General features: G+C 44.8%; 1 long non-coding RNA gene across 1 annotated transcript; it reads right to left on the minus strand.

Moving 5' to 3' along the window:
* Positions 1-17,050: 17,050 nt before the first annotated feature.
* Positions 17,051-24,580, minus strand: LOC128602601 (uncharacterized). Its single transcript, XR_008384861.1, has 4 exons — positions 23,928-24,580; positions 19,011-19,143; positions 18,729-18,906; positions 17,051-17,447 (listed from the first exon to the last, which is right to left on the minus strand). It is a non-coding gene; the product is annotated as an uncharacterized LOC128602601 (long non-coding RNA).
* Positions 24,581-25,504: the final 924 nt, after the last annotated feature.

Consider the following 25,504-nt stretch of genomic DNA (forward strand, 5'->3'; position numbering starts at 1 on the left):
AAAAATCTCTTGGGCAAAGTTTGCAGCAGGCTGACTCCACATGGTGCTGACCATCTCAAGCTGCTGCTGCTGCTCAAAGAAAACGAGGTTCAGTGCTGTCAATTACTGATTCATTCTCATTAAACCTGCTGCTTCCATGTTCCAATGTTCATAATAATCAAGGGTGTCCCTTAATCCCCTTTCCCACCTTCCGACTTTCAAACCTATGTTATTTATATTTATGAATAATGTCATTTTATAATTCCTCTCAGGACCTGAATTCCCTATTTATCTTACCCTACACTTCTACCCCTCTCATTAAATCCTACGGGAGTCCATGTTTTTAATCTGTGTATCCATTTAAACTCGTTCCTCTTCCTTTGTTTATCTGTCCATGCTGTATTAGATTCCAACCCTGAGATTGTTAATTGGTTTAGGGTTAGGGTTAGAGTTTAGGGTCAGGGTTAGGGGTTAGGGGTTAGGGTTAACGTCAGGGTCAGGGACTGTATTTTTACACTGCCATTCCTCACGTGTACACCAAGAACTACAATAGAAACCAAAACAATGAAACATTTAATTGCTTATTTTCAAAAATTTTTAAATAGAATGTAACTCAGGTAACATTTACTACATTTAACTCACTATTTAAACATATTTACATATTCACTTGCCTGTCAATCACCTTTCCATTTATTGCACTTGTAAGTAATGAAGACTAGATTAGTAGAGGTGATGTCCATTTTATTTAACAGTTTTAAATTCATTGTACATGCGTGTTTGTTTTCATTTTAGAAATATTTTTTACTACATTTTGTTGATCAGGTTTTGTTGAATATAACTTTGAGGTTGTTTACTTGTAGAGCTATATTAGTTTGGCTGCTCAGTTCTGTAACTTGCAAAATAATATTAAAAACCAAAACAAAAAATAACTGCAATAAAATTGTGGACTGTGATCCAGCTTAAAAAAATCATTATATATTTTTGTCAGATCATTCAACCCTAGAGTGGATGGAACGCCTACAAACATGGCTGCTAAGGATTACTACAGCACCAAGCCCTTCTCACGTTCAGACTCACCTGATTAATGATTACTCATACCTGGACTAAAACACCTTCACTACCACATTCACAGTTAAAAAAAACTGTCAGTGTTTACATTCACAGTGAAGTATATGTTCTATTTCACTGTGCCAGCCATTACCAAACCTTTTAAATGAGCCTATTGTTTGTTTTCCTGGTCTGATCTAGTTCGGTTACTCACATTTTTGCTCTTGCCTGCCCTGATTAATGTTGGTTGTTCATTGCCGTGCCCTTTGCTTCTTTTGGGCAGAATGGGCAACAGCCATCTGGAACCAAGAGAGAAAGCACATTGTTTCCTGTGACTGCTTCCTACAGTATTTCCAGCAAATATATGATCACTCACCGGAGGGCAAAGAGACTGGTGAGCAACTCTTCGCCCTCAAGCAAGGTAACCAGACCGCTGCCAAGTTATGCTCTCCATTTTAGCATGTTGGTGGCAGGTAGTGGCTGGAACAAGCCAGCTCGCAAGGTCATCTATCAGCAGGGGCTGAACTAACCCCTGCTCACTGAACTGGCCTGGCCTGTCTTGACAAGGAAATACAACAGAACCCATGCATCTCAGCCAGATGAAGCTCAATAATAGGGAATGCCAAATGCACCAGAAAGAGAGGTTATGTTTTTACTGTGGCAACCGTCAACACCAAATAGTGCAGTGTTCCAGTGCATCCAGGAGGAAGATAAGTGGAAGAAGGCCTTGAGCACCACCTGTGGTCACTCTGAGTTCTGTGTCATTCCATATGGGCTATCTTCCAGGGCAGATCAAGGGGGTCCTGTTTTAGTTTCAGGTCCTGGTTCAGCTCTATGTAAAATGGGAAAAAATTTGAATTACATGTGCAATTTCAAAGTGGCCTTCCTAGGCTACATTATAGAACCAGAGGGGGTGCTTATGGACAAGGATAAAGTCTCAGACATCTGAACCGTACCTACCAATGTTAAGGGACTAAAATGGTTCCTAGGGCCACACCCTTCCAATGCGTCCTGGGCTACCAGCCACCTCTTTTCCCAGAGAACAACCCCACAGACTCACCCGCTGTGGACAGCTGGTTCCAGCAGTGTGAGCAGATGTGGGAACAAGACCACCAACAGCTACAGCACAAAGCCAAAACAAACAAGAGGTTTTCAGACAAGCGCCAATACCAGCCTAAAACCTGGTGACCAGATGTGGCTCTCCACCAGAGAACTAAGTATCACGCAGAGAAGCCATAAATTGTCCCACCTGAACATCGGCCCATTCCAGGTCCTCCAATGTGTCTGTGTGTGTGGGGGGGGGGGGATTGGGTGGTAGTGAGTTATGGGTCAGTAGACCGCACTCCCCTGCGGCTCCTGTAAAATTATTAATAAATTGATAAATTAATTTATTAATAAATTATTAATAAATTAAAATAAATTTTCCTCTAATCAACATTTAATTATAAGAGCATTTTCCCAGTTTTTTTATTGAATAAAAAAAGAGGAAGCTATTAAAAATGTCATTCCAAGCAGGTAATGGAATATATAGATCATAAGAATTTTAAGAGAAACCTAACTTTCTGATTTGTTACTGTCAACATGTCCTAACAAACCTCTCTCTTTTGGGTCAGTTTCAGAAAAATAATCATTGTAGTGGTTCTGGGAGCATCTATAATGATACTCCCTGATAATAATTCAATATATTACTATGGTATTGGAAAAACAAACACAATTCTCAATCCTAAAATCAACTCGCTCAAATCATCAGCTTTCATAACCTCAGTTTTTGTATTAGAAACATCAAATTATAAGTCTAAATTTGACAATCCACTCCTGTGCAGGTTTGGTAAAACAATCTGCTACCATCTCATGAGTTCTAGACTTATCAATACACTTTCTACCATGTTTTTGTTATAAAGGGCGTTCTGATATTTTTGCTCCAAATGAGTCCAGACGCCAAGCAGGCAACATGCAGGAACACCCATGACAGATCTCAGCCTAAAGATTCCATTCCCATAGTGTCACTGGGGTAGGTTTCCATTGTAAGGTCAAAAAGTCAAACATAGATGAATCTCACACACACAAGAGCCATCTTAAATATCACAGTCTTTCCACACTTTCCTGCTTCCCATGTGCATATTCTTTCCCCACCTAAGTGATGAATATTCAGCAGCAGTTCTGTCTTTTATAAAATGCTCTTTTACAATTGGATTCAGCACTTCTAGAGTTTTGGCTTCTTTTGACAGTTTCAGCATTCTTTGTGTAAGCAACATAGCTAAATAAACCAATATATCTGAAAACTTAAAATGGTTTAGAATAGTGAATCAATTGTAAATAGACTTGCAGCCTTCTTATCACAGCTCAGGATGGCTTTCAGTTGTTAAGCACATGTTGTGGCACTTAACCTCGTGTGAGGAATTAGCCCGGGGAAGGGCGGCGTACAGACCCACAGGAGGCAGAAGAACGTTCACAAACGGTAGTTTATTGGTGCAAGGGTGAAGTGAGTGGGTTGTGAGGGGATGAGTGCGGGGCTTGTGGAGGCGTGACTGCCGGTGTAGCCTACTCGTGGCGGAGGCGGGATTCCCGAGACGGGGGCGAGGGTTTTCCCGGGCCGGCGTCCTCCGTAGGTGGGACTCTCACCACCCGGCGATCTCGTCCGCGCTTGCACCTTTTGTGGGGAGAGAGAGAGAGAGAGAGAGAGAGAGATTAGCGTGGGGCGTGAGGTTACCGTCGTGCTCGGTGATTGCGAGTCGCTATGTCGCTGGAAAACATGCACGGAGTCCGTCGTGTCGCTACGGTCTTCTCTTCTCCCGTACGGCCGGAAGCGCGCCCTTTTATCCTCCTCCGCCATTGCCTGAGTGGTGGAATTTCTCCGTTGGGTCCGCCAATCGCTGGCCGGCGTCGCGTCAGTCCCGCCCCGCCGCGGCGGTCCTTCCGGCTGGCGGAATGTTCGGCACGAAGCTGCCCACGCCGTGCCGGTGCGGCAGTTGGAGAAGGAGCGATTTCCTTCTTGTGTGCGCCGGCTCTCTGCCCGTCGCGACAGTACCCCCCCCTCAGCTCCGAGCCTACTGCCGCTCGGTGGTGGGCCCAGAGGGTGTCTCGTCATGAGAGCCCATCCGCGTTACCATGCTGGGCCCCCGCCCGGTGCTTAACCTGAAAGGAGAAGTCTTGTAAGGCGAGGAACCAGCGGGTTACCCAGGCGTTGGTGTCCTTCGCCTTGGCCATCCACTGCAGGGGGGCGTGGTCCGTTATGAGGACGAAGTGCCTGCCTGCCAGGTAGTATCTCAGCTCCTCGATGGCCCATTTTATTGCCAGTGCCTCCCGCTCGACCGCCGCATACTTCCTCTCGGCCGGGGACAGCTTCCGGCTGATGTAGAGGACCGGGTGTTCTTCCCCGTCGAAGGTCTGGGAGAGGACGGCGCCCAGCCCGGTCTCGGATGCATCAGTATGCACGGTGAACGGGAGGTCAAAGTCCGGGTTGCGGAGTACCGGCGCGCTGGTGAGGGCCCCTTTTAGGGCCTGGAAGGCCCTTTCTGCGTCGGCTGTCCACCTGACCTGGTCTGGCTGGCCCTTCTTTGTAAGGTCTGAGAGGGGAGAGGCTACAGCAGAAAAATTAGGCACGAACCTGCGGTAGTAGCCCGCCAATCCCAAGAAGGCACGTACCTGCTTTTTCGATGTCGGACGCGGGTAGCCCTTCACAGCCTCGATCTTCTTTAGTTGGGGCTTCAGCATTCCCCGTCCGATGCGGTATCCCAGGTACTGGGCTTCCGTCAGCCCTAGGTGGCACTTCTTTGGGTTGGCGGTCAGGCCGGCCGCCCGGAGTGCTTTCAGGACCTCCCTGAGGTGGAACAGGTGGTCGGCCCAGGTGGAGGAGTGGATGACCACGTCGTCCCGGTAGGCCGCTGCAAACTGCCGGTGGGGCCGCAGGAGGATGTCCATTAGCCGCTGGAACGTGGCGGGCGCCCCGTGCAGCCCAAAGGGGAGAACCCGATACTGCCAGTGGCCGGTGGCCGTGCTAAAGGCCGTCTTGGGCCTTGCCTCCGGTGCGAGCGCCACTTGCCAGTAGCCTTTGGTGAGGTCCAGGGTCGATATGAATCGGGCTCTCCCCAGCCTCTCGACCAGGTCGTCCACTCTGGGGAGGGGGTAGCTGTCGAACTCTGACACCTGGTTCAGCCTCCGGAAGTCGTTGCATAGCCTCATGCTCCCATCCGGCTTCGGCACGACGACGATGGGGCTGGACCAGGGGCTGCTGGACTCCTCGATGACGTGGTCCCGCAGCATGCGACTGACTTCCTCCTCGATGGCCTGGCGCCGAGCCTCGGGGAAACGGTAGGGCCTTTGTCTCACCACTACACCGGGAGGAGTCTTGATTTCATGCTGGACCAGCTGGGTCATCCCCGGGGTAGCCGAAAACACATCTGCGAACTGGTCGATCAGCTCGGTAAGCTCCTGTCTTTGGGCGGGGGTGAGGTCCTCCCCTAAGCCGACCAAGGTACCCTTGCCCCGGTCCAAGTCCTGAGCTGCGAACGCCGGCACCACCGGGGCTGGTTCCACCCACTTTTTCAGCAGGTTTACATGGTATAGCTTCTCGTCCGTCCGCTTACCGGGCTGCTGCAGGCGGTAGTTGACCGGGCCCCGGCGCTCGAGGACGGTATATGGACCTTGCCACCGGGCGAGGAACTTGCAGGCGCTGCTGGGCACTAACAGGAGGACCCGGTCCCCCGGCTGGAATTCCCGGGGCTGTGTGGGGCGGTTGTATACCTTCTTCTGCTCCTCCTGCGCCGCGTACATGTGCTCCCGGACGATGGGGCCCACCCTGTCAATCCTTGCTTGCATGTCCTGCACGTACTCGACGACAGAGCGGAAGGGGGATGGTTGCTCCTCCCAGGCTTCGCGGGCCACGTCCAACAATCCCCGCGGGCGCCGCCCGAACAGGAGCTCGAAGGGCGTGAAGCCCTTGGATGCCTGGGGGCACTCCCGAACGGCGAAAAGTACGTAGGGGAGGAGGAGGTCCCAGTTCCTTCCCTCTTCGTCCACCACCCGGCGCAGCATCCGCTTGAGGGTCTGATTGAACCTCTCGACCAGCCCGTCGGTTTGGGGGTGGTAGACCGACGTCCGGAGGTGCTTCACCTGCAACAGACGACACAAATCCGCCATTAGCTTCGAGACAAAAGGCGTACCTTGGTAGGTCAGAACGTCCTTGGGGATCCCCACTCAACTGAAGAGGAGTACCAGCTCCCTGGCGATGTTCTGCGAGGTGGCCTTGCGGAGCGGCACCGCCTCGGGGTACCAGGTGGCGTAGTCGACGAGGACCAGGATGTATTCATGGCCCCGGGCAGACTTGGGTAGGGGCCCCACGAGATCCATGCCCACTCGCTCAAACGGGACGCCGATAATGGGCAGGGGGATCAGGGGCGCCGGCGGGGGCCTCCGCGGGGCCGTGCGCTGGCACTGCGGGCACTGTTGGCAAAAGGCCCGGACCTCCGCATCCATCCCGGGCCACACGAAGCGGTCCCGCAGCTTCTCCAGGGTATTTCGGGCCCCCAGGTGGCCGCCGAGTGGATGGGTGTGGGCTAGGTGCAATAAGACGGCCGTCTTGGGTCGGGGCACCACCAGTAGGTCCACCTGCTCCCCGCGGCGGCAGGCCCGTTGGTAGAGGAGCCCCCCTCGGACGAGGAAGTACGATGTGGGGAGCCTCAGGTCTGGACTCTGGTCGACCCCCTCTATCACCCGTACCTGAGCCCAGCAGTGCTTCAGCCGGTCGTCCTCCTTCTGCTCCCGGCCGAACTTCCCCTCTCGGTTCCCCTGGGGAAAGACAGACGACAGAGGGTTAGTAGCTTGGGGGGTCTTACCTTCTGTGGTGGCCTCTCCGTCGTCCTGGGCCAGGTAGGCCGGCCGGGCCGGGGTCCCCTTCGTACGTCGCCGCAATCTCCGGGGCTCGGCTCTCGGTACCACCAGGAGTCCTGGCCAGTCTCGTCCCAGGAGGAGGGGCACGGGGAGTTCGGGGACGATTCCGACCTGGAGGGGCCAGGTGCCGGCTTCGCCCCGGATCTGGACCTCGGCTGAGGGGACTTCCCGGGTGTCCCCATGGACGCAGGTCACGGTGAGCTTCCCCCTTGGGCGGCGCTCCTCAGGCAGGATGGAGGGCCGGGCGAGGGTCACCGTGCTCCCGGTGTCCAGCAGGGCAGTTACCGGTCTCCCTTCGACCCACACCGTCAAGGAGGGCGCCTCCGGCGGTTGCTGCTGATGGAGGGCGCAGCCTGCCAGCCATGGTTTTGTAAGCAGCCGGGCGGCTTCCCTCTCCGGCTCTGTAGGCATGGGCTCGTCTCGGGGGTGTTCACAAGTGGGCGCCCTCTGGGGGTTCCCCCAGGTGCGGGGCCGGGTCTGGCGGTTGGACCGGGGGCCCGGGGCACCGGGGGGCCGATCGAGGTGCTGCTGCTCCCCGGGGTCGAGCTCCAGGGTGGCCAAGGTTCGCTCCAGGACAGTTAGGAGTTCCTGGGGCGTAGTTGGGGCGTGTGCCCCCACGGCCTGTCTCTCTGCCCGGGGTAGCGCCCTCAGGAAACGGTCGACCGCCACTTTCTCCGCCACCTCCGAGGCGGTATGCCGATCCGGCCGGAGCCATCGTTTGGTGGTCCGGATGAGGGCGTTCATCTGGCAACGTGGTCGGGCCCCTGGTCGATAAACCCAGCGATGGAATTCAGTAGCAGCCTGGCCAGGGGTTCGGCCACACCATGCCAGGACTCCCTCCTTCATCGCCAGGTAGTCCGCGGCCTCCTCCGGCTCGAGGGCATAGTAGGCTGTTCGGGCCTCTCCCGTGAGCAGTGGACCAAGGGCGCGTGGCCAGTCGTCACGGTCCCACCCCTCCCGGCGGGCGATACTCTCGAAGGCTTCGAAGTACGCCTCGAGGTCCTCTTCGGGGCCGAGGGGGGGTAGTAGGCGGCGGGTCTCGCTACTTGCGTCGGGGAGAGGCACGGAGGCGGCGGGGGTCTCAGTCCTCATGGCGATCAGTGTCTGTGTGGCGACCTGAAGGCTCTCGGCGAGCTGCTGCGTCACAGCGTGCTGCTGGAGGCTTGTCTCCAGCAGGTGTCGCAGGGCGTGGTCCATTTTGGGGGGGGGGGGGTGTTGGTATTTATTTATTTATTTATTTTTTCTCTCTCTCTTTTTTTTTTTTTTTTTTAAATTTATTTATTTATTTATTTTTTCTCTCTCTCGTTTTTTTTTTTTTACGTTTGTGGTAGGCGAGTCTGTACTATGCCTGCATCCTCCACCAGTGTGAGGAATTAGCCCGGGGAAGGGCAGCGTACAGACCCACAGGAGGCAGAAGAACGTTCACAAACGGTGGTTTATTGGTGCAAGGGTGAAGTGAGTGGGTTGTGAGGGGATGAGTGCGGGGCTTGTGGAGGCGTGACTGCCGGTGTAGCCTACTCGTGGCGGAGGTGGGATTCCCGAGACGGGGGCGAGGGTTTTCCCGGGCCGGCGTCCTCCGTAGGTGGGACTCTCACCACCCGGCGATCTCGTCCGCGCTTGCACCTTTTGTGGGGAGAGAGAGAGAGAGAGAGAGAGAGAGAGATTAGCGTGGGGCGTGAGGTTACCATCGTGCTCGGTGATTGCGAGTCGCTATGTCGCTGGACAACACGCACGGAGTCCGTCGTGTCGCTACGGTCTGCTCTTCTCCCGTACGGCCGGAAGCGCGCCCTTTTATCCTCCTCCGCCGTCGCCTGAGTGGTGGAATTTCTCCGTTGGGTCCGCCAATCGCTGGCCGGCGTCGCGTCAGTCCCGCCCCGCCGCGGCGGTCCTTCCGGCTGGCGGAATGTTCGGCACGAAGCTGCCCACGTCGTGCCGGTGCGGCAGTTGGAGAAGGAGCGATTTCATTCTTGTGTGCGCCAGCTCTCTGCCCGTCGCGACACCTCGTTGTGCTGGTCTAGACATCGTCATTAAACATATCAAGTGACAAAAATCTACTGGCAAAGCAGGAGTCAGGCACTATTTGCTGGGAATCTGGTGCACAGTATGAGAAAAAAGTGTTGAAATGAACTCATTTAACAGTCAGTATTAAAACATTCCCAGCAAAATAAAGGAACAGCAAATGTCCTCTAAGTGCCAAAGTAAGGGAACAAATGCACTCTTTCTAAAACAGTAAGGCAGCTTGTATTATTTTTGTCATTATACCAATGAATGCTGCCTCCATCATAACCAGTGCTACTTTTTAATTGATAAAGAAGTAAGCTGAGAGATTTCACATCATAACATTCATTTCGAGCTAGAATACAAACTTAAATTGGAAGTTTGGAGAACATTGTCAGGGGGACTCATTTTCTCATTTCAATTATTTGGTCTGTTTCATTATTTTTGAAAGTTGTGTTTGGAAGGTGTCACAAGTATGCTTTGTTTGAAGGGTGTTACATCACAAGCATCCTTGATGGAATAGTAAATTTACACAATGTTTCCACTTATTTCAAATGATCAGCCATAAGCATTGCACACGCATGGCATTTTCCAAACCAGCAGCTTCATGAGGGAACTTTATCCATTTATTAGTTCCCAAATAGACAGTGCTTGTTGGCTACTTATCCTTCTTCTTTAGGAAAACTTACTTTTATGTAAAAACTTCTTTAAAAAACAACTGTTGATTCAGAAATACATTCATTCCGAATCAGTATTTTTTTATTTTATTTTAGTTTTAATTCATATACACCCACCTGCCACTTTATTAGGAACCTGCTCATTTATGCAATCATCCAACCAGCCAATCATGTGGCTGCAGCATAAAATAATGCAGATATTGCTAAGGAGCTTTGGTTAATGTTCACATCAAAGATCAGAATGGGGAAAATGTGATCTCAGTGACTTTGACCATGGCATGGATGTCGGTCCCAGTTGGGCTGGTTTCATATTTTAATTTCATAAACTGCTGATCTCCTGGTATATTCACACACAGCAATTTCACACAAAGGTTAAAACAACACCACCACCACCAACAACAACAAAAACCAGCAGCTGTTCTTCTGGCAAACACACCTTGTTAATGAGATCAGATGAGATTGGCCAGACTGGTTCATGTTTACGGGAAAGCTATGGTAAATCACAACCACTATTTACATCCTTGGTAAACAGAATCTCAGAACACACACGTCAAACCTTTTTAAACATGTCAAACAAATATGTAGCAATTATGTGATGCAAACACGTCAACACGGACCAGATTACATAAAGGAATGTTTCCAATACTTTATGATATCCATGCCATGAGCAAATGTTTATGAGTCTATTCTGACAGCAAAGGGGGTCTTAACCTGCATTAATATGGTGTTCCTAATAAAGTTGCCAGTGAGTTGCCATATGCGATATGGCATATATTTTACAAGTCTCTGAAAATGTACTGGAGGGACTGAACACAAGTCTTCCAAAATATATTCCCTCAATTGGGGTTTTCATGGTGAACAGTGCTGACACGCTGGTCCAAAATTTCTGATAGGTGTTCAAGTCGGTTGAGATCTGGTTACTGTGAAGGCTATAGCAATAGTATTTACAAAATTTTCATACTCATCAAACCATTCTGTTACCCCTTGTGCCCTGTGGATGGAGGCATTGTCATTCTGGAAGAGACCACTCTCATCCCATTACTCTCCATCACCATCACCCAAACATCTTTTGGAAGAATGATGTTCCATAGCTACAATACAGTCCCAGAGACTTGTACTTGTTCTGCTCTGGTGGCCCATGGTGGCCCAATACCTAGTCTATAAAATCTATAAAACTTAAAAAAAAACAAAAACAAAGCTACAAGTATAGCTGAATGTTGTAATATGTGGGTAGCCACACAACCAGAATAACATTTTCCTTTCTGCCCCTTGGTCCATGGTGGAACGGTTCCTAAAAAAAACTCTATTATTTGTTATTATAGTTTGTAAATAACACCATGACACCTATCCCGGCTATTTTACAAAGCTGTTCAGATAAAAAATAGATTACACATCTTAACAATGCACTGGAAATCAGAGCAATTATATGTGGGACATAGTGTAAAATGGGAAATGGTTTTGATATCTTGGCTATTAAATTAGGTGTAAATTGAAAATGGTGTATAATTTTTTTTGTTTTTGTAATTTAATCACATAAATCCCCTTTACATTTGAAAGTGTATTAATGTTATTAATACAGCCAATTAATCACTCCACTCGAATTTTAATTTAATTATTATCTGATTTCAAATGGTTGAAAGTTTCTATTTGCCAGACCGATGATGTAAATCCAGAATATCATTATTTGGTGACCCTGATCAAAATAACCTACTGAACTGAATAAATAATACTATACAGGAGACAAAAAGGATGAGGAAATAGAGCAGAGATAGAGAGGATAAGGAATACTTAAGAGGATACTTACCCCGGTGGACAGATGCAGCCGGGCACATGGCTGGAGCAGGTCAGGTTAAGCAGGTGTGACTCACGGGTGTGAACACAAGCCAAACCTTTATTAGATGACAGTCCTTCCACCATATTCTCACAGTCCTCATAAACTTGCCCTTTAGGGCACAGTGTATCTGAATAGAGAGTACACATATACATACTGATGGTTGATCCAGAAATGAAGTACTAAGCTAATCATACAGTTCATTCAATTAGGGAAATGAATCAAATCTAGCATTCAAACAGATTAAACACATATAGGTATCTTTTCATTAATATCCTAATTCTTTAGTTCTTCCAAATATCCTTGCAAAGAATTGATATATATATATATATATATATATATATATATATATATATATATATATATCTGTATATAAAAATTCCCTCAAGTGTGCACGCACACACACACGCACAGAATGCACTCAATGCAGAAAATGTGCAATCATTTGAACTTTGCGGCTCAGATTTGAAGCCAAAAATAATGACACTGACCTGTATTGATGCTTTGTGAGACAATTTTGCCATCTTGACAAATTCTACATGAAGAATCAGCATAAAAAGTCAATTTAGTTATACACTGACAAACCACCATTAGCCAGATGCAACCACTGACAATTGTATGCCAGGAACTTGCTGTATATCTGATGATGTCAGAATCACATCTCCAGGAGAGTAATCAGCTCCCAGGAAGGAGCATGGGCATTCACTCCTACACAATACATATGTGCCTTACATTAACGATTTCATTACACAAGTAATATATAGTCTAGTATCATTAGTGATAAACGAATTAAGATTAGATATACAGTTAGGTACAGTGGTGCTTGAAAGTTTGTGAAGAGTATAAAAATGTCTATATTTCTGCATAAATATGAACTAAAACATCGTCAAGTCCTAAAAGTAGATAAAGAGATCCCAATTAAACAAATGAGACAAAAATATTATACTTGGTCATTTATTTATTGATGTTCGATGCATAAGCACTGGGTTAGGGTTATAAGCACTGGAACATTCCCCTGCAGAAGACTCCATAGTTTTGCTGGGGGAATTTAACGACCATGTTGGTAATGACAGTGAAACCTGCAGTGAAACCTGCAATCTGAACCAGAGTGGTGTTCTATTATTGGATTTCTGTGCTAATCAAGGATTATCTATAACAAATACCATGTTCAAACATAAGAGTGTTTATACTTGGTATCAGAGCACCTTAGGCCACAGTTCAATGATCGACTATGTGGTAGTATCATTGGACTTGCGACCGTATATTCTAGACACCCAGGTGAAGAGAGGAGCTGAGCTATCAACTGATCACCATCTGGTGGTAGTTGGGTCAGATGGTGGGGGAAGATACCGGACAGACCTGGTAAGCACAAGCGTTTAGTGAGGGTTTGCTGGGAGCATTTGGCAGAGGCCCCTGTCCGGGAGATCTTCAACTCTCACCTCCAGCTGCACCCATTAGGGGTCGCCACAGAGGATCATTAGTCCGCATATTTGATTTGGCACAGGTTTTTACACTGGATGCCCTTCCTGACGAAACCCTCCCATTTCATCTGGGCTTGGGATGGGCACTGAGTGCAACACCCAGTAGCTATTGTTCTCTGCCCAGTAATCGAATCCGGGCCACAGTGGAGATTCCAAGCAAAAAGTACTTTAACAAAATATTAATTAAGGGGTGTGTACACTTTTACAATCACATTATTGTAAGTTTTTCTTTCATTCTTTATTTCCCTAAAATCTTTCTATTTGTTTTCCACTTGAATTTTGTTGGTTCCTATTTCACATCACACTTCTGATATGACTTATCTTGGTTTCATTTTTTTTTACATCACAAAGAACGTGCAATTTTACCAAGTGTGTGTAGACTCTTTGTATCCCACTGTATATACTGTATATAATGAATTACACACACACTATCTCATTATTTTCATACTAATATTTATGTATCAGGTTGAACATGCAACTTTATGAAGTTCTGTCATAGTTACAATTTCAGTTATTTTATTTGAGTCCTCCTCTTCATTATTGATTTATGGGTTTGAGCCAAGCCCAAGCATCGAAAGTTTGCAAATAGTCTGATACGTGCCAGCAGCATATTTTCTTTTTTAAACTGCCTTTGGCCCCCTTTATATTGCATAAGGGCAGTTAGTATTTGCTAGTTGAGAGAACGTACAGGTAGAGCAGAGGTGTAGTCCAGATGGAGAGAGGAGTCAGGCTGTAGCCTAAAATACAGTATGATTGTTTTTCTCTTAGTAGGTGGCTGGATTTACAGAAGGATTGAGCCTGTGGAATGCTCACTGGCTGTAAGGCTGTAGCCCTGAAGATTTTTTCTTGGAGCAGTTTATTACTACGTCACTGCACGTCAGTGTTGTAATTTTGTATCTTCAGTGAACAAAATGTTGTATTTTATTTTCAGTTAATGGAGGCAAGACCAGTCAGGCAGGGTTTACAGGAAAGTATGTGGAAACACTAGTCTCTTATTGGCTTGCAGGTCTCAATTCTGCCAAATTTTAGATAACAGCCAATTAGTGTGAGGGAAAAGTGGATATACATTATTTTTTTTTTGTTTGTTTTTTTTTAAACAGTAAAGGGTTTGAAACTGAAACATTAACATCCTCTCATGCTGAGCAGGAAAACAAGGTGTGTAAATGTCTACAGTGCCCTCCACTAATATTGGCACCCTTGGTAAATATGTGCAAAGAAGGTTGTGAAAAATTGTCTTTATTGTTTAAGCTTTTGATCTTTTGTTCAGAAAATTCACAAAAATATTCTACTCTCATGGATATCAAACAATTGCAAACATAACACAGGTTTATTTATTTTTTAAAAATCTTTGTTAAATATGTGTGTCACAATTATTAGCACCCCTATGAATTCATATGAGAAAAATATATTTGAAGTATATCCCCTTTGATATTTTACATTTTTTTTAGTACACCTGGGTGACTAGGAACAGGAAATTGTTCAACCATGATCTCCTCTTTCACAGGGGTATAAATATGAGGTAACACACAGGCCAAATTCCCTTAGTCATTCATAACATTGGTTAAAACCAAGGAATATAGCTGTGATGTGCGGCAAAAGGTTGTTGAGCTTCACAAAATGGGAAGTGTCTATAAGAAAATAGCAAAAGCAATTAATAATTTGTAACTGTAATGGAATACATTTTTAAAGTAACCCTCCTAACCCTGATTTTGGCACACATATATTTAACAAATATTATTTATTTGGATAAACCTGTGCTTTGATTGCAATTGTTTGATATCCATGAGAGCAGAGTATTTTTTTGTGATTTTTTAAAACAAAATATCAAAATATTAAACAATAAAGACAATTTTTCACAGTCTTCTTTGCTCATATTTACCAAGGGTGCCAATATTAGTGGAGGACACTATACATGAGTTCCAAGTTTATATGAGCAGAGCATAAGGACATCTAATGTACTCTGCATGGCACTGTAACGGCTAAACCCATACAATGATAGCTTAGTTGTGCCTCCCTAATATAATTTTTTTTTTTAAATCAGACTGGCAGTGCCGCAAACAATGATAACATCTGAGGCAAGTTTTATGATAAATTCAACTTTTTGTTCAATTTTCAGATTTTTTAAGCCCTCACATGCAAGAAAAAAAAAATTCACGGAAACAGTCTATTAAGAAGTACATTTTAAGTTTTTTTTTCGATGGACAAAAATCTGGACTTGGCCCCGGATGATACAGTCCAGCTAACGCTTGGGGTTGGAGCTCCAGTCCAGTTAAGTTGTGGGTTTTGTCTGAGGACAAAACCTCTGAGAGTAATCAGTGTCAAGTGGTGATGCCTACGTTCTCTGAGAATTTGGAGGTGTCCCTGGTTTCTAGCCTCAGGTCACACTGTAGAGGCATCTCCTTATCGCAAGATAGTAATGACAGACACCTCCCTCACGGGATGGGGCGCAGTATTAGATGGCTGTCCAGCTCACAGTCTCTGGAGCAGTGCTCATCTTGAGTAGCATATGCGGGCCATATTTCTAGCCCTGAAATTCTTTCTTCCTCAATTGAGAGGTCACCATATGTTAGTTGTGACAGACAACACAGCAGTGGTCTCACATATCAACCACCAGGGAGGATTATGTTCGCGCCCCCTGTTCAAGCAGGCGCAATTAATTCTTCTCTGGACAGTGGGAAAGTATTTGTCAGTATTTGTGAGTGCAATGTACATTCTGGGCAACCAGAATGTGGAGGCAGACATCCTGTTGGGGCAGGGGCTGAGGCCCAGAGATTGGAGGCTCCATCCACAAGTGCTGGAGTCCATATGGTGGAGGTTCGGGCAAGCGGAAGTGGATGTGTTTGCCTCCAAGGAGACAACACACTGCCTGCTGTGGTTCGCCCTCACTCCTCCAACACCACTGGGGCTGGACGCCCTGGTGCACATGTGGCCCAGGTCACATCTGTACATTTTTCCTGGGATCTAGCGAGAGTTCGCCAAGACTGTCTACGTCTGCTGCTAGTAACACCTTATTGGCCAGCTAGAATATGGTTCTCAGAGATAATATCCCTGCTGGAATGGCACTCCTTGGGAGATTCCCATCTGCAGGGATCTACTCTCTCAAGCAATAGGGCTGATTTATCACCCTCGTCCGGAACTATGGAAACTGTGGGTCTGGCCCCTGAGGGGCACCAACTCATAGATTCTGGTCTCACAACTGAGGTTGTAGAGACCATGTTTAACCCTAGATCACCATCCACGAGAAAATTGTACGACTTTTTGTCTCGTGGTGTGAGGAACGTCAGCTAGACCCCTATTGATGGAGCCTCTGTGGGGCAATATCCTCTAACTTTGCGGTTTATGCGTGGTGTCAGGCGGCTGAGGCCCATCTGCAGGCTGCGCACACCTTCCTGAGACCTTTCTGTGGTCCTGGAAGGTCTTTCAGGGACCCCATTTGAGCCCTTAGAGTCAGCCTCTTAGAAGCTTCTGACTCTAAAGGTATCTCTTCTGCTGGTCCTGACATCTCTCAAGTGAGTAGAAGATCTACAAGCTCTCTCTGTTGCCCCTTCCTGCCTTGACTTTGCCCCTGGGTTAGCCAAGGCCTTCCTGTATCCTAGGCTGGATTATATTCCTAAAGTGCTTACATCTGCTGCCCAGCCAGTGGTGTTGCAGGCTTTCTGCCCTCCTCCATTCCTCACACCAGAACAAGAGAGAATGCACCTGCTGTGTCCAGTAAGGGCTCTCTGTACTTACGTCCATCGCTCCGGCCAGTGGCGTAAGTTGGAGCAGCTGCTGGTCAGCTTTGGCGGCGACAGTAGAGGTGATGCTGTGTTGAAGCAGTGAATCTCTAATTGGATAGTGGAAGCAATCTCTATCGCTTATGAGGCGCGCAGTCTCGCTACGCCTCTGGACATAATGGCTTATTCCACTAGGGGGGTCGCCTCCTCGAAGGCGTTGTGCAAAAGGGTCCCCCTACAGGATGTGTGGGCTGCAGAGGGATGATCTACACCACACAAATTCATTCGATATTACAGCCTGAATATACATTCCACCCCGGGCTCAGATCTTTTTGTACAGGCCATACCCTCAGTATGACGGAGTGGGTGTTGTCGTTCCCACAGTGTGGAGCTCACGCAATGTTGAGTTCACTTTGGAAGGGAACGTCTGGTTTACGCATGTAATGCATATGAATAAAATTAATAAAAATAAATATATACCAAACATAAATGTAACATAAAATTACGTTGAATGACTTTGCATAGCAAGCTATCTAAACTAAATTGGCAGTATAAATGAAGCATGAGCCAGTTTTGACTCAGTCCTAAGCCAGGGATCGATCAATTTGAAACAGATTGCAAGGCCCACCATCTAAATCAAGTAATTTAAAAACACCCAGATTATCATTTCTCTAAACGTGTGTGTGTGTGTGTTTGTGTTTTACCGGCTTGCTGATGACTATCACACGGATCCAACTGAGGCAATCTGGGCCGTGGTATGCATGCTGATGACAAGCGCCAAGCATTCCCAAACAAGTTTGGAGAGCTCTCTATCATGCCTGAGGGTGCACTAAAATGTATGCATTCATACAATAGACAAATCAAAATATAGACAAACAAAATATAAACACAAGACATAGCTAGATAGAAGAGTCCATAATTAATAGTATTGTAGTTCACTATTAACACATTTGTTTAATACAGTGGTGCTTGAAAGTTTGTGAACCCTTTAAAATTTTCAATATTTCTGCATAAATATGACCTCAAACATCAGATTTTCACACAAATCCTAAAAGTAGATAAAGAGAACCTAATTAAACAAATGAGACAAAGATTTTATACCTGGTCATTTACTTATTGAGGAGAATGATCCAATATTAAATATCTGTGAGTGGCAAAACTATGTGAAACTTTGCTTTCAGTATGTGGTGTGACCCCCTTGTGCAACAATAACTGCAACTAAACATTTCCAGTAACTGTTGATCAGTCCTGCACATCAGCTTGGAGAAAGTTTAGCCCGTTCCTCCGTACAGAACAGATTAAACTCTGGGATGTTTGTGGGTTTTCTCACAAGAACTGCTTGCTTCGGGTCCTTCCACATATTTTCTATTGCAATAGGGAAACAACTGTCTTGACTTTCCTCCATTTGTACACAATCTGTATGACTGTGGATTACTCCCAAACTCTTTATAGATTGTAACCTAGTTTTGTAACCTTTTCCAGCCTGATGAGCATCAACAACTCTTTTGAGGTCCTAAGAAATCTCCTTTGTTTATGCCATGATACACTTCCACAAACATGTGTTATAAAGATCAGACTGTAGATTCCTGTTCTTTAAATAAAACAGGGCGCTCACTCACTTACACCTGACTGTCATCCCATTGATTGAAATCACCTGACTCTAATTTCACCTTCAAATTAACTGCTAATCTTAGAGGTTCACATACTTTTGCCAATGAGAGATATGTAATGTTGGATCATTTTCCTTAATAAATAAATGACACAGGTATAATAATTTTGTCTCATTTGTTAAATTGGGTTCTCTTTCTCTAGTTTTAGGACTTCTGATTATGTTTTATGCAGAAATAAAGAAAATTCACAAACTTTCAAGCACCACTGTACAATGACATTTGCCATAGAAGCAGGACGACAAAAGTTTCAAATCAAGTGTACAAACAGCCTAAATTAAATCAGACTGAATCTGTACCATTGTAGTCTGCAGATAGGAATGTTTTCCATAATAGTGCTATATTCATACAAAAAGATCAACTTTGGGATTTACATAGGAAGTGAGAGTTGGATACATAGAACATATGTTTTTCTAAAATAGGATGAAACACAAGATACTCACAGAAAGTCATCCTGTATGTTACCATTGAAGGTACCACATAACCCTACTGTGTCGTCCCTCCACAATTCCGCAAGCTGTAAATACAGCCGGAACCCTTTCCAGTTGTACTGTAGCCGTAAACCCTGCACTGTCTTTACCTGGACAAACATGGATGACAGCTCCTGGATCTGAAACATCTCTATGTAAAAACAAAAAATGCATGCATTTAAGTTTAACATAAGTACAGTAGCATGATATTCAATTGACTTCTCTTTGTCTGTAGCACGAACAACAATGTGTTACCATCTGAATATGGTAGAGAGATATGGATCTGGCTTGCCATGTACACCTCCCCACTGTGGCTGAGCGTGACCTCAATACGTGGGTCCTCATTCAGGACCAGGTTCACTGACTGAATACAAGCCCCATCCAGATTCTATAGTACAGCACACACACACACACACATACACACACACACATTGTAAGTACCAGTGATGAACAGCTAAACAGGAAGAGCAACATATTGTATCTAAAGCTTTAATTTAAGATAATTATGTAATTATGTAGTTCAGAAACTGGGCTTTTATTCATGACAGATCAGAGATTGTGAGGAAATTTGAATTCATGTGTATGCTGTTCACATGGACATGACCCACTCTGAGGCTGAATTGCTTCATTCATGAGGCTACAGACACTACCAAAAGGGCAGTCTGTCCAAAAACAGATCTCTCGGCAATCACTTTACTGAAATGCTTCTTTCTCTGTTTCTCTCTCTTTCCCTCCACTCCAAGGTCTTTGAAAATCATTCGCAGCTGTCAGAGATAAGCTGATTGAAAGATTCCAGACAGGGGTCTAGTATACCAAGGTGCTCCATACACATTGAGTTTATTTGTCATCAGCTCTGGGCTTTAGGATTTGGCCACTTTAAGAAAAAAAAAGCTTTTGAGCCTTTTGATGTTCTATCAAATGTTGAAGCACACACCATTTCGAACTCTGTTTCATCTTCACCAAAGAGCTGTGAAGGAGCAAAAGAAATCCAGCAGGGGCTCAATAGAGCTATTTTACTAATCTAGTAAATATGTATTTTACTTCCTTTTGTACCAGACTACCAAGATGGTTTCCTTCACATCTAGTGGAATTTTCCCATTTGCTTGTTTCTTTGGCAAGTACCAATAGCAAAGTCATGTTCATCTTCCGTCCATCCTCATCTTAGTGAGGAGTTGAGTAAGTGCATTCAAAGGTGCCCAGTATAGCACTGTAATCATTTGATTTTTTGCTATTTATATGACTATTATTACGGTTAAATCTGCACAATCAGATAAAGAGTGTTCATGCGCATACGAGTGTCAGTGATTCTAATAATTCTACACTTTCATCCAATGTTATTGCTATTTATACCTGTAAGGAAATAATAAATATAATAATACAAAAATAATAAGTAAATAAATAATGAATGCAAAATTACATATTTGTATTTTTAACTCACATTATTTTCATGGTGTAATGGATAGAACTCTGGAATCAATTCCTTGGAACCTGCAAAGACTACAATGACTCTACACTCTCTTCAAATATAACTGTGTTGAATCCCAGAACAATACCAGCATCATCAAATTTGTAGATGATACCACAGTCATTGGAATAGTCACTGGGAGTGATGTATAGTAGGGTGATGGCTGATGTGGTGGCATTATGCCAGAACAACAATCTCTCCCTAAATGCCAGCAAAACCAAGGAGATGACTGTCGACCCATGAAAGAGGAGGGAACAGCACACACCACTGCACATAGATGAGACTGAGGTGGAGAGGGTGAACTCCTTTTAAAATCCTTGGTGTTCACATCAGTGAAGATCTTGCCCAACACAACACATCTAAAAGGAAGTCCCACCAGCATCTGTACTTCCTGATAAGGCTGAAGAAAATTGGCATGCCAGCCAAAATTCTTAGCAACTTCTACAGGGGTACCACAGAGAGCATTCTCACCAGCAGCATGACAGTCTGGTTTGGTAACTAGCCCTGCTCAGTGCTGCAAGACTCTTCAGCAAGTAGTTAGAACTGCTCAGACCATCTCAGGAGTAGCTACCCATCACTGAAGGATATTTATGACACCAGAGTCACCAGAAGAGCCCACAGTATCATCTTGGACAGAACCCACACCCAACACAGCCTGTTTAATCTCCTAAATCAGATAGATGCTACAGGAGTGTAAAATCAAGAACCACATGGCTAAGGAAGAGTTTTTATCCATCAGACTTCTCTTGATTTTTCAGACACTGTAATATTTGACTTTTTGTCATGATTAACTGTCATGGAATGTACACATGATCTATTCTTTGACTGGGCACTGCAGACGCAAGCCCATTCAACAAGTCAACATGTGTGTGGGAAGTCGTTTAAGTAGGGGCTGCCCATTTCCTACTGGTGTGCTTGTGAAAAAGAAATTGCTTCATGCTATTCTGAAGGTACTGAGGGTGAGCAAGTTTGTCTGTAGCGGACATTTCAAAGAATCTGACAACTCAAAAACACACTTGAAAAACCAGCTGTGTGTGTGAGATGAACATAAAGTGGTTTGAATTGAAAGGGATTCATCAATACTAATACTGGTATAACAGTATTACTATTAGCCCTATACCATGCTCATTTACTCACACTCGTTAAATATGTGCCAGTACCACTGTCCCATACCAGGTGATACTCCCGTGGAGATAAAAGGCCTACACACCCCTGTTCAAAAATAATTATCATACACATCAATGAAGTGATTCTGATTAACTCCAAATAAAGATCAGCTGTTTCTGTAAGATTTTCATGACATCTTGTTTTCAAAGACAGATCAGTGTGTAGGGCTGCAAATATGCTTGATGCATAGTTATCTCTCTGGTGGGAAGCAAGCTAGTGTGCCTCTGTGTGTCCTAACACATCTGCACTAATATGTCTTAATGCAGGCATACTGTATAAACCAGGTCTGATCAGTGAACAGGAGAAGCTCTTGACCAGTATCTGCATGATTTTTTGCATTGTGCTGCTGTCAAATGATTGGCTGATTTGATAATTGCGTGAATGTGCAGGTGTACGGGTGTTACTAATAAACTGGACATTTAATGAATCTCTCAAAACAAACAAACAAAAAAATAACTGAAAATGTAAACCCATCTACTCATAACTGAATGCTGGTGTTGCCAACACAGATTAAAATCAAAGTGTGGTGTTGCTTTTTCTCCTGCCAGCAGCTGAGACACACTGTGGATTTAAGTATGGCTGTGATGCTTCTAAGTTCTAAAGTTACTCATTACTTCTGTATTTGTGAGCTGCGTACCTACTAAGTTAAGCAGATACTCTGTCTCACAGCAAAACTATACCTGGGCATTGGAAAACCCATATGGAGGTGGATAAGTTCATTTGAAACACCCAGAGGCGTTAACTGGACTGTTAACCATTTCTGGGGCGGAGCCCAGATTTTCCTCCATCAAAAAACATTTTAAAATGTACTTCTAAATAGACTGTTTCCATGCATTTTTTCCCTTGCATGTGAGAACTAATTGTTTAAAACTGAAAATTGGACAAAAAATTGGATTTATCATAAATCTTGCCTCGGGTGTTATTGCTGTTTGTAAGACTACCAGACCGATAAGATATAAAACTTTTTGGCTATATAACACAAGACTAGGCTAGTTTGTTGTCGCTAGCCATGGGGAGGCACAACTAAGCTATCATTATATCGGTTTACCTGGCTACAGTAACAGTACATTAGCTGTCCTTATGCTCTGCTCATATGTTCACGTAACTTGGAACTCATATAGACATTTACACACCTTGTTTTCCTGGCTCAGCAGGAGAGTATGTTAGTGTTTCAGTCTCAACCCCTTTTCCCTCACACTTACTGGGTGCAAGCGTTTGGCAGAATTGAGACCTGTCAGCCTGTAAGACACGAGTATGTCCACATATTTTCCTTCAAACCTTGTCTGATTGGTTGTTCCTCTGTTCACTGAAGATACAAAATTACAACACTGCCGTTTTCTTTTACTGATGTTCAGTCATGTAGTAGCAAACTGATCCAAGTGGAAAATTATTCGCAGTTAAAGAAAAAATCTTCAGGGATACAGCCCTAAACGCCCAGGCCAGGTTACACCCCTGGGAACACCAATCGCAGAGTAGACAACTCCCAGACAAGGCAGAATAAAAGGCTATGGGCCAGAATGCATTGGTACAAATCTATAGCTACAGTATCTCACAAAAGTGAGTACACACCTCACATTTTTGTAAATATTTGATTATATCTTTTCATGTGACAACATTGAAGAAATGACACTGTCACAGTGACATACTGAAGCAGAGCATGATCAGTATGCAGTATTCCAGCATGATAACAACCACAAACACACCTCCAAGACAACCACTGACTTGCTAAAGAAGCTGAGGGTGAAGGTGATGGACTGGCCAAGCATGTCTCCAGACCTAAACCCTATTGCGCATCTGTGGGGCATCCTCAAACGGAAGATGGAGGAGCACAAGGTCTCTAACATCCACCAGCTCCGTGATGTCATCATGGAGGAGTGGAAGCGGACTCCAGTGCCAACCTGTGAAGCTCTGGTGAACTCCATGCCCAAGAGGGTTAAGGCAGTGCTGGAAAATAATGGTGGCCACACAAAATATTGACACTTTGGGCCCAATTTGGACATTTTCACTTAGGGGTGTACTCACTTTTGTTGCCAGCGGTTTAGACATTAATGGCTGTGTGTTGAGTTATTTTGAGGGGACAGCAAATTTACACTGTTACACATGCTGTACACTCACTACTTTACATTGTAGCACAGTGTCATTTCTTCAGTGTTGTCACATGAAAAGATATAATCAAATATTTACAAAAATGTGAGGGGTGTACTTACTTTTGTGAGATATATATAACACACACACACACACACACACACACACACACACACACAGACAAAGAGCGTGTATTTAATTGAAGCCACTGTGTACAGGCAGAATGAAGCTGTGAAGGGAGCTGTTAAAAGAGACTGCAGAATTCTAAAACGAGTCTTAATTTATTCAGGCTCCATTCAGTCTCTGCTGCCTTTCTGTAAGATTGTTGACTCGGATAAACGACATTGCCAGGGTTGTGTACATGATACGAAAAGCAACAGCTAAATGTAACAGACCTTTTCTTAGACTTTGATCACAATATGACTGTAAAATTAACACACAGATTTGAGGCTTACCCAGGGGGAAAAAAGCGCCAAAGAATAACCGTTCCCGATGTCAGTAAAGTCCGAGGTTCCCCATCACTCCGGGAGAACGGCACGTTTCCCCATCAATTCAAAGAGCGGTTCAACGAAGGGAAAATATCCCATTTAGGTAGGTCTCAGTGTTGTTTAATCCGAAACAGAGGCGCAGACTGTGTGCTTTTAAAATCTTCGCAGTGCGCATAGGATCCTTCTCAGGAGCTGTCGGGGAAAACTTAAAGGAACCTATGGTAATGTCAGCATGAAATATCAATTAACTGTAGATTGTCTCAGATGCGCAATGCAAAGCCATCCCTGTTGCTCATATGACCTTCAGCATTCAGTAAGTACAGATATGTACGAATATTTCCAAACTATCACGTATTGGCGCATCCAAGATCTTTCTTTAAGCCCGCAGTCATATAGACCCTCTCTCTCCTCCGGCGGCTCACAGAATGTCCCGATGGTCCTCTAACCGGAGCAGTGTCGCTCATCAACAAGCGACCGGCTGCCAGAAAACAATCACTATTATCCATATCACGTATGAAAGGAAGTAGGATATACAAAAACGAATACCAAATCTAATGTGTCGTCGTTTGTCATAAAGTCCGGTGCGGCGCTTGCGGTAGATGAAAGTTGAGGATGCGCCAACTCCAATCCATCCTTTCGCTGTGAATGAGCAGTGTGCTGGCAGTGCAGGCTGAACTAAAAGCTGTCTGCACTGCCCCCTAACGGAAAGAGAGGAAAAGACAGGTGATCAGGGGAAGAGTAGAAACGCCCTGTGATTCTTAACAATCCAGACCAAATCCTAAAAAAGATGCATAGAAGTCAAATGCAAAAATATATGAGCATTCAAAAGACTTTTGTAAACTAAGCTGGGAGGGACTATAGGGAATAAGCTGTTTTTACTTCTGCAACGGTGTATTGGACTGTCAGTTCACTGGCCTCACAGGAATGTCAATAAAGGCTTCAAGCAAAGAAGAATAGGCAAGTTTAACTCCTCCTTGTATACTCTCGTTGTCAAACACTTGTGTGACAACCATGACTGCTTAATTTATGGGAAAATGACAAATAAGGAAAGATAAGATTTCTGTAGCTGCTCTTGGACTGGACAATACAAACACTAGCTATGGAAGGAATGTTGATGTGACAGGATATGTGTATGTAATAATTTGCCCCAATATTAATTAAATTTACAGCATTTAAAAAATGCCCTCATCCATAGTAACTTACAGATTTTATTATTATTATTATTATTATTATTATTATTATTATTATTATTATCCCTGATACCTCAGAATATAATTAATTGGTAAAATATATAGTTTCACTGTCAAGCTATTGATAGATATTAGATTTGAGCTATTCCATCAAACACAGCACCAACCGCCACCTTAGCTAACTTGAAGTAGTTTGTTAAAGGTTAGCCAGTCAATCCTTTTTAAATGTCCTCCAACAAAATGAGCAGAATTTATTGTAGGTGTCAAAGCTAGAGGAAAATAAGAAGAGCCACAGTTCTTGGTTTAAAAAGATATATATATATATATATATATATATATATATATATATATATA

This window comes from Ictalurus furcatus, chromosome 27 (assembly GCF_023375685.1).
Source record: "Ictalurus furcatus strain D&B chromosome 27, Billie_1.0, whole genome shotgun sequence".
Classification (NCBI taxonomy): domain Eukaryota; kingdom Metazoa; phylum Chordata; class Actinopteri; order Siluriformes; family Ictaluridae; genus Ictalurus; species Ictalurus furcatus.